General features: G+C 39.3%; 1 long non-coding RNA gene across 2 annotated transcripts; it reads left to right on the top strand.

Annotated features, from left to right (window-relative positions):
* The first annotated feature begins 8,314 nt into the window (after positions 1-8,314).
* Positions 8,315-10,290, top strand: LOC133365588 (uncharacterized). 2 transcript variants are annotated; one of them, XR_009758253.1, is made up of 3 exons: positions 8,315-8,386; positions 9,614-9,774; positions 10,055-10,290. It is a non-coding gene; the product is annotated as an uncharacterized LOC133365588 (long non-coding RNA). The 2 variants fall into 2 exon arrangements; XR_009758254.1 differs by having other exon boundaries at positions 10,052-10,290.
* Positions 10,291-10,502: the final 212 nt, after the last annotated feature.

The raw sequence follows: 10,502 nt of genomic DNA, 5'->3' as shown, positions 1-10,502 counted from the left end.
CACTGGGTGTGCTGCAGCCATAGAGATGGGGGAACCTTACTGTTGAATTTCTACTTGTCAAGTAGGTGTTAAACACTGTCAGAAAAAAGTGACAACCCTAATATCAGGCACTCTTACTGCTAGTGGGTATCTCCTTTCATTTGATGTACTTGAGAAGATCATTCTTACCAAGAAAAGGTGGAGTTAATAGAGCAACCTTTTAACTGCTTCAAAAACTACACAAGAAAGTGCACCATTTCATTTTATCTCAGTGTAATCATGAAGAATGGGGATGCAACCCTTACCATATTCATAAAGTGTTTGATGGACATTCCTTAGTCATTTGTATATAGGTTTTCATTGCTATTGTTGGCAATAGTTGCAGAAGTCACAAAAATAGTGGCTGTATAGTTCACTAAATCCTTTATTGTTCATGTGAGTTTATACATGTCCACCAGCCATAGCAAACCAAAATTGCTTCTGGGTTAACTATTACATACATACAGGCAAAGTATCTTAACACTTTACCAATATTTGAGAGACTATTCAGGAAATTCAAATGAATATGAGGAATCTCTTCCTGTGTGGATTTTCCCCCTCTCCAAGTTAATTTACATGTACTATCATTTTCACATAAGATTTGCACAGAAATGGGACTCGCAAGACAGCGCCCATATCTTTAAATTGTAAATTGAAGACTGCTTCACAAATTACTTTTTCCCAATGGGAAAAAACCCTCTATGCCTTATTTTGACGTGGTTGCAAGCATTCAGCTGTGGCTCCACACACCTGTAAAGTCACGGCAAACGCTCCACAGTTTTTGAACATGGCCAATAGAATTTTTCTTTTGTATGCAAAAAGTGATTAAAGAGTGGAGAAAATTTCATGAATAACATGGCCCCAAGATGCAGCCTTGAAGCAGGTATATCAGGTTTCTCTTCTGCTTTAGAAGCTGAAATAATGAAATTCCATAAGGCAGTGTAATGATCACACACAAAAAGATGAGTCTTTTTAGGTTTTGGTGAGTCATTTCCCACCTGCTGGTTTTTGGTTTTGACTTTCAGCTAATGTGGTAAGAGATTTCCAGGTACTGGAAGTACACACAAATAATAGCCTTCCTTTCTTATTATTACTACACAACACACACACATACTTCAGAAAGGTGATGGCTTCCAGAGTTACAGTTTTGTTAGCCTGTTGCAGCAAAAGCAAGAGTGTTAGATGTCTCAGCCAGTAAATAGGACCCTGCAATTGGCAGTATTAATTTTTTTCACAGAAACTAATATGGACATAACTGATAAAACCTTGATTGGTCTATTATTAATGGTAGCCTGTTTAATAGCACAACAATAGAAGGTGCCACAATCAAATATTGGTATCACAAAGTTTGGCTCATGGCATTTATGGAGAAACTAACTCATAAGGAATCTAAAAAAATATTAAGTTTATTTTGGTTTAGTACCCCTTTATCACATATGTAAATAAGACAGAGCATAACCACAGTCCTCCATCCCATTATGCCAGGATATGGAATGCATGCTCCTTTTTTTGGTCAATGTGTGTATTTTACAGATTGAGTACAGTAATGCTTTCCCCCATCTTCTAATGTCTTTGTGGTGTGTTTCAATGATGTTTGAGTCCTTTGCTGTAGTGTGTGTCTGTTACTTTTGACTATAACTCGGCTGTCCGGCAAGAGTCCTTATTCTCACTTTTCCTGGGGAGGAGTTGGTTTTATATTGTGCTCATCAGTTTTGAGCTAGATCTTTAGATGTACTTGACTTACAAATGTACTGTGTACACATTTCTTCACTGTATAATTGTTATTGAAAAATCAATAAAAACACTTTAAAAAAGGAAGAATTTATTGTGGAGTGTTAGTCCACAAAAGCATTTGTCACAATAAGTCTGCTAGGCTTTAAGGTTTCACACAACTCTTATTTTTGCTGCAACAGACTTATGCTCCTCCTCTGCTCTAAGCTTTTAACTTTCTGAAGTGGATGGGAAATGATAATTGTTAGAGGGACGTAACGGACAATGAAAGCTCATATCACAATACCTAAAGTCTTTATGGTGTCACTTATATACACAGAACATATCATACAGAAAGTGGGATTGGACCAAGATGAAGGAGGTGTGAAAATTGGAGGGAGAAATATCGATAATTTAAGATATGCAGATGATACCATACTACTAGCAGAAACCAGTAATGATTTGAAACGAATGCTGATGAAAGTTAGAGGAAAGCACAAAAGCAGGACTACAGCTGAAACGTCAAGAAGACTAAAGTAATGACAACAGAAGATTTATGTAACTTTAAAGATGACAATGATATTGAACTTGTCAAGGATTATAATACTTCGGCACAGTCATTAACCAAAATAGAGACGGTAGTAAAAAAAATCAGAAGGAGGCTAGGACTGACAAGGGCAGCTATGAGAGAACTAGAAAAGGTCCCGAAATGCAAAGATGTATTGCTGAACACTAAAGTCAGGATCATTCAGACCATGGTATTCCCGATCTCTATGTATGGATGTGACAGTTGGACATGAAAAAATAGATAAGAGAAAAATAAACTCATTTGAAATGTGTTGGAGGAGAGCTTTGTGTATAACATGGACCGTGAAAAAGACAAATAATTGGGTGTTAGAACAAATTAAACCAGAACTGTCACTAGAAGCTAAAATGATGAAACTGAGGTTATACTTTGGACACATAATGAGAAGACATGATTCACTAGAAAAAACAATAATGCTGGGAAAAACAGCAGGGAGTAGAAAAAGAGGAAGGCCAAACAAGAGATGGACTGATTCCATAAAGGAAGCCACACACCTGAACCTACAAGATCTGAACAGGGTGGTTTATAACAGATGCTATTGGAGGCTGCTGATTCATAGGGTCACCCTAAGTCGTAATCAACTTGAAGGCATATAACAACAACAATGGTATTTTCACTTCACAAGGAATAAGTTAGGACTGATTCAGTTAGCATCCACACCATACATATAAAGCACATGGCTTCTCCCAAAGAATCCTGGGAACTGTAGTTTAACCCTCATAGAGCTACAATTCCCATTACCCTTAATAAACTACAGTTCCCAGGATTCATTGGGGGAAGCCATGTGCTTTAAATGTGTTTTTGTGGATGTGATACATAGAATTCTGAAGAGGTACATGTCAGAGATCCAGGGTTCAATCCCCTAACCCCAGGACAATTGACCCCTGCCAGGCACACCTCATGCCTCCCTTACCAGGAGTTAAACCCAGCACCAACCCTGTAAGGTAGGTAGACTGCCACTATTTCTTAGCTTGGTCTCACACTCTGAGTCAAGGGGAATTCAGTATCAATGGACTCACAGAGGTTCCCAGGAGCAAGACCCAACCCTTACACTTACTGCTCTGGAGACTTGAACCAAACCCACTTCAGTAGTCACTAGCTTTGAGGTCACGGTAATGGTTTCAGAGCCACAGCTTCCAAATGACACACATACAGCCACGAGACTATAGCCAGCGTGGATTTTTCACATTCCACAATATTTAATTAAAGGCTTGTTTAACAACCCTCTAAATTTTCATGGCGATACACAAAACAGTCAGAGAGAATAGAAAGTTCAAAGTCTAAAAAGAGAGGGAAAAAACCCAGACCCCTGTTGGACTTTCTTCTGTCAGAGTTTTCATAATATGTTAAAATTCATTAAAAATCAGCCATGTTCACAGAGTACCTGTAATCCTAATACTGACCTTTCCCCATACTCTGACCTTCATCTTCTGCAGTTTAAAAGTTAAAAAAAATGCCTGGCTGATTTTTAATTAATTTAATAACTTTTGCATTGAACTGAATGATAGTGTTGGGCATGCTCAGTAAGAACCAACTCTGTGTTCTAAAAGTCAGACTCACAGCTGCTGGGCTTGGCTAGTCACACCCACACCAGACTTTGATTTCACTTGAGACAGTCATGGCTTCCCCCAGAGAATCCTGGGAAGTGTAGTTTGTGAAGGGTGCCCAGAGGAGACCCTTATTCCACTGACAGAGCTCCAGTGGCCAGACTGGTTTAACTGTCAGCCGCCCTGACTGAAGGTCTGCGAGGGGAACAGGGCGTCTCCTAGCAACTCTCAGAACCCTTCACTAACTTTGAGAGAAGCCATGACTGTCCAAAGTGAAATAAAGGCCTGGTGTGGATGTGGTTAAGGGCAGCTTTGGTTTAAATTTGGGTGGCAGGCTCCATGTGCCTGCTGTAGAATAAAAGGGTGGGGGAAACGCTGAAAAGCAATGATACTGTTCACAACGTTTTCCTTTTGGAAAGGAAAGGGGTTTCCCCTCTGCCCACTGCCCACCCATCCAATCTCCTCCCCCCTCCTCCCCTCCCTGCCCCTCCCCCAGGACAGTGTTGGACTACGACGTGGGAGACCAGGGTTTGAATCCCCACACAGACATGAAGCTCACTGGGTGACCTTGGGCCAGTCACTGCCTCTAAGCCTCGGAGTAAGGCAATGGTAAAACCGCCTCTGAATACCCTTTACCATGAAAACTCTATTCATAGGGTCACCATAAGTCGGGATCGACTTGAAGGCAGTCCATTTCCAAATATGACTGCACAGAAATAAATCCCATTGAACTCAAAAGGTATGCAAATGATCAAACCCACCCTTCCTTCTCCTCCCTTCTATCCCCTCCCTCTTGCCCCTCCCTTCCCTCCTCTCTCCTCCCTCTCCCCTTCCTCCTCCCTCCTCCCCATGGTCAGTTTTACCTATCCTAAGCATGATTGCACGGGAGTAAATCCCACTGAACTCAAACATGCAAATGATCAAACCTATCTTTCTCCTCCCCTCCCCCTCCTGCCAGTTCCCATCCCCCTCTGCCCTTTTCCCCTCCCTCCTCCTCCTCCTCCTCCCCCTCCCCTCCCCTCCCCATCCCCTGTGGTCAGTTTCACCTATGCTAAGCATGATTGCAGGGGAGTAAATCCCACTGAACTCAATAAGCATGCAAATGATCAATCCATTCTCAGCAAACTTGGACAGGATCCCATTTCTTACCTCCTGAATTAAAAAGCAGAGAAATTCACTAATAGCCAAAAAACCTTGTTGTTTAAGAATGTACCTATAGCGACTTCCGGGAAGGGTGACTTAGCCTGTGCCTGCTTTTGAGACGGGCTCCTGCCTCAAAAGAAGCTTATTCAGATATATCAGTCAGTTTTTTCTTTTTTTTTTGACTGATTAAACTTCTCCCGGGTAGGGAGAAACGAAGAGATTAACCTCAAAGCCTATTTTTGTTGGGACGACCAGATCTCATTAATTTATGGGACGAGGTCCAGCCGACGAAGGTGGGACGGATTTTCAACAGCAAGCTCTATCTGTTAAAGCGAACGTTCATCTTATCTTCTAAGAGAGAACGCACTAACAGGCAAGCACCCTTCTTTCTATATTTTTCTTTTACTTGACTTAAATTGTTGCTGTTTAAAAGAGATTTGCCAGATTGATCAGTTTTTGACATCTCACTGGGGAGCCATAACTTCTCTCTGCTACGCACTAATTAATAGCTTATCTCTGTTTTTGTTGCAAAAAGCTGTCCTGGATTTGCATTCTAAAGATATACACAGAAGAGGGATTTCTATTCCAGATTTTTATTTTGAAAAATATTATACTGTTTTGAGACTACTCTCTTTTTGGTCTATTTTATTTTGACGAATCTGTTTCTTGACGATTGCCATTAATTGTTTCGATCCTGGGAACTGCATTTTGTTTACTTAACTATTGGAGAGATAAGGCTGTCTGCTCTGTTTATACTGTGATGTCACCAAGTTTGGAGTATTAACCCAATTGTTGCTGAAATAAGAAGTGGTTTTCCTATATTTTTCTTTTAAAATGGCAATTAAGAAAGTGGCTGAAAATCTGGAAATAACTATGTTTCAGAAAATAATGGATGAGATTGAGATAATGAAAATTGAATTGAGTAAAATGAAGCAGGAGATTAAAGATATAAGGGTCCCTGTGAGAGAGGTGACCCTGGAAGGGGTCCCTGTGAGAGAGGAGACCCCGGAGATTGGAACAGGGGTCCCTGTGAGAGAGGTGACCCTGGAGACTGGAATAGGGGTCCCTGTGAGAGAGGAGATCCCGGAGATTGGAACCAACGTGGAACAGGAACAAGATTTGGAGTCTATGGACTTTAGAAATAAAATCTATTGTTTGGAACTCAATGTTATCTCTGAAGAAATGAATGAAGATTCTAGAGATAAAGTTATCAATGGCATGGATAATCTTCTGGACTGGAATGATGTGATGGAGCCCAATATAGAGAAAATCTATGGAATTAACTGCAGCCATGTGACAATGGAAAAACTTTTAAGAGATGACCCAGTGTATTTTGAAAAAAAGAACAGAGATATGATTTTACAGCAGTATTTCAGCAACCTATTCAGAATGGATGGCAAGAAAATATTTGGGATAGAGGTAATCCCCATCAGACTCTTACTATATGACTATGGCTTTGACAGCAAGATTATTATGGAATACTGATAATGGAAGATTGGATATTGAAATTACTGGACTTAACAAGACTACTGAAGATGGAAGATGGAAAATGGAACTAATAGAGATAATAGAACAATGGCTACTGAAATTATTGAACCTAACAGATTCTGATGTGATGGATTAATTGAAATGTTTATTTTGACTATGGTTATGACAATAAGATTATCATAATTAGTAATGAGATGGATTAATCGATATGCTTATCTGGAAAAAAAAATTGATAGATATATTTCTTAAAGAATTGAAACCTCTCTTTGACTTTTTGTGGAAAGAATAAAGTAATGTTTATGAGATTTGATGATTAAGTAAGATAACTACTGGAGGAAAGTGATTTTATAATATGACTTAAGAGACAGGATTGTTATATATTATAGACTTATAACTGATTTGATCTTTGACAAATGGGAAGTCAATATTTTACTCTTTATTTTTTATTTTTGTTTTTTTTTTTCTTTTTTTCTTTTTGTTTAACTATTTTTGGTTTTGTTTTTTGTCTTTGAATGTTTTATGATTTTGTCTTGTATGTTTTATGAAAATCTGAATAAAAATTATTGAAAAAAAAAAAAGAATGTACCTATAGCCCATAGATATTTGTATCAAACTTTAAAGAGCAGGGAAATTGGGCAGCTATAGTGAATGCACCAGGGAAGCAGGAGACCTGGCCTCCTCTCTGAGATATCATACTGCCATAGAAATTTGTCAAAAGGCAAACACAATTTAGGTTGGTCTTTCACAGTCCAATCCACTTCCTGTGTAGCTTGGAAGAATTTGGTAACATGTGCCTCTGAGCATATGGTAAGTGGTGGCAACACCATAATAGAAAGAAAACATATGCTGTGCTGATCTTGTTTTAGCAGGGAGGAAGCAACATTATTAAGATAGTTGATATAGTTCAGATGGTCACTTTAAATATGTCTGATTTACTTTGCAATTTTAGTGAAGTTTCCTGTAGGAAATCATTTTCTTTTGTTTCTATTTCTGTGAATATGTGAAGTACAGCAACACTTTGCATAATTTACACTAAAAAAACTCCAAACATAATTGTGGAATAACAGCACTGACTATTCTGCTGAATAGTCTCCAGTGGATATCAAGCGTATCTCAGTTTGCACAAGATAAAACAGTGGGAGGTGAAATATATTCTAGCAAAATTCTAGGTGTGCTCTATGTTTTTAATTGACCATGCCCACCTTGTCTTAAATGAAGTGGTTTAAACACAGGAGGCTGAAAACATGCGCCCTCTTTTTTCCAACAGCTAGAGTCATTGCTGAAGTAGCAACATATTGTAATCAGTTTGATTTTACATCAAACTCCAGTTTCAGATTCAACTGTTAATGCACCCAAAATAGAAATAGAGCATAATCTCCAATTTGAAACACAAAAGGCTATCTTCGCCATCATATGACATTGACCAATAAAAAGGCTTTGAAATTAATAAAAATAAATTTCACACAGATGAATAATGAGGAAAATAAGATTTTCTAGTTTAAATTCTCTGTAGAAACATTAGTAACACAGGAAAGAAGAGAAGTAAGAACATCAACAAACATACAAAAACATAATTCTCCATCTTTGAAGATGGCAGGTGTTGCCACCACTCACCATATGCTCAGAGGCTGATCCTGTATCTTTAGGAGAAGAGAAAGTCAGCCAAGTGCAGGTGTTCTTACCAGGCCTGGTAACCAAGAGGTCTTCTGTATCTTTAAAAGTTGTGCAGGGGGAAGGAAGAATTCCACCTTGTGGTTTTTCTCATTACAGGGTTGCAAGAACACCTGCACTTGGCTGACTTTCTCTTCTCCTAAAGATACAGGATCAGTCTCAGGCCAGGAACCTGGCAACCCTAGACAGAAGTCAGATGTCTCTCCCCTCATTGAACAAACAGGTGCTGTTTGGATTACTCACGCCCCTCATTCACAAGTTTTGATGGTGTGTAAATGTGCTGACCATACATGGATGTGCTTAGAGCTCCACTGCATCCTCCTCCTTTGTGTGAGAAAACTCTAGATGCATACATCAGTACACACAGAGTCCCTTTACACACTGTTGAAGCTTCTGGAGGGGGTGGGATGGCCACTGTGTGTGTTAGCAGACAAGGGGTAGCCAAAGTTGCCAAAGTTCCTCCCCCCCATGCAGTCTTTCAGTGCATCTTCATGAGAGGAGTTTGCTATCTTAGGTTTTATGTGCATGGCATGTGATGATGACATTTGTTTGAAAGCATGGGGGGGAATTTTCCTGTGCCTAAAATGTACCACATTCCCCCAAATGTGATAAATATTTGACTAAGGGCTATTTCAAACCAACACTCACATCAAGCTGAAAGCAATATAGTCCCTGGAGGACGGCTGCTATTATATCAACTTGTGCACATTTCAGTTTCCTCTCAGTAGTTCTCCTGTGGAGATTACAGAAGAAGAAAACATTGCAGTTGGGTACACCAAATGCCATTCTGAGACACTCCCCTGCACCCAGCCCACACTGTAAAGAATCCTACACTTTTCTCACCAAAGCAACGAGTCACTTACACTGAAACAGCAAACTTGATATAAACTACCTTGTTTTTACTATATTTTCTTTAAGGCATTTATATACTGCTTAAACATTAGCATCTCGTCCATGGTGGTTTGTATACTTCTAGTGGAGCTGATGTCCTCCGTTCACACTGATGGTGTTATATTACTAATGTCATCCTCATCATCTGCTGTAACTAGTCTTATGTGGTAGTATCTCAGATAACTCAAGATTAAATTGTAAATCGTCTGTTATCAGAGTAATGATCTTGATGGCAGAAGAACGCTCAGACGCCCTGGGCAAACATGACTGGTAGTCATAGGTAAAAATACAAGATAAGCCATCTTTTTAATGTATTTGCTGAGCTAACACTCTTCATCCTCTTTAGGTACAAGGTATTTCCACTCCTCTCTTTTTATGGTATGAAGTAAATTACACTGACCTAAGGAAAGTTGCAATTCATGTCCTGTCCTGAAATGTGAACTTCACTGACCTGAGAATGGCCAGATTCTTTTGTTTAACCAGTTAAATCTTCTCTGCAGTTTATGTATTGTATATATTTCCTTTAAGGCAATTAACATTTTTGTTTTTCTGAGCAAAGGTGAATGATCATGTCCTGCAATGTTTGTTCTGTACAACAACATCATCTAGACTACAGCGCAGGAGCCCTAAAACTGATCAGGGCTGGGCCTAGTCAATGCCTGGATAAGAGACCAACTAAGAATGAATTCTTATGTATGTACTACCTTGAATGGAAGAAAGGTGGGATATAAATGTAATATAGGAATATAATTTGTGTATATGTGTGCATGTGCGCAAATGCATATTATTATATATATGCTGTAACTTATGCACCCTATGATGTGTATTTATATCTATATCTATATCTATATCTATATCATAGTGTTAAAACTAAAGGAGATAGGGGAGATTACTCAGCTCAGTTTCTGGGGCAAATCTGCATGCATGGTGAAGGTGATCACTAGAAACTGTGGAATGGAAGCAAACTAATCAAGAAAACTCTGGCTTGTGGTTTCAGCAGGCCTGAATGTCTGCTTTTAGGGCTGAAATGTCTATGTCTGCTGGCCTGGACCCCCTTCTGGAACATGAGAACAAAAAGCTTGGCAAGGCTTTAGTCAAGCTGAGATCATGTATCAGGGGTGAAGAAGACAGAAGACTCGTTAGCAGCTCTGAGTGACCTTCATGTGTCTCCATGTACTCTGATACGGCTTGGAGTATGTCACTCCCCCAAAATAACTAATTTAAAATAAAATACCAGTTTTACAGGAGTCTGCTCTGAATGTCATTTACTGATACAGAACTGAATTTTAATGAGAAATGTGTGAGAGAAAAGAGCAAAGCAGAAGACAAGAAAATTGGCAGTGAAAGGGGATCAAAAAGAGATCGCAATCTGTGCTGGAGCTCACTTCTGTTTCTTTGGTTATTTTTTAATTGTTTAGCTCTGAGTTTGCTGGGGCCTTTGGAGCCCT

The sequence above is a fragment of the Rhineura floridana genome, chromosome 10 (assembly GCF_030035675.1).
Source record: "Rhineura floridana isolate rRhiFlo1 chromosome 10, rRhiFlo1.hap2, whole genome shotgun sequence".
In the NCBI taxonomy this organism is placed as follows: Eukaryota; Metazoa; Chordata; class Lepidosauria; order Squamata; family Rhineuridae; genus Rhineura; species Rhineura floridana.
This window is presented reverse-complemented; position numbering and strand designations above follow the sequence as displayed.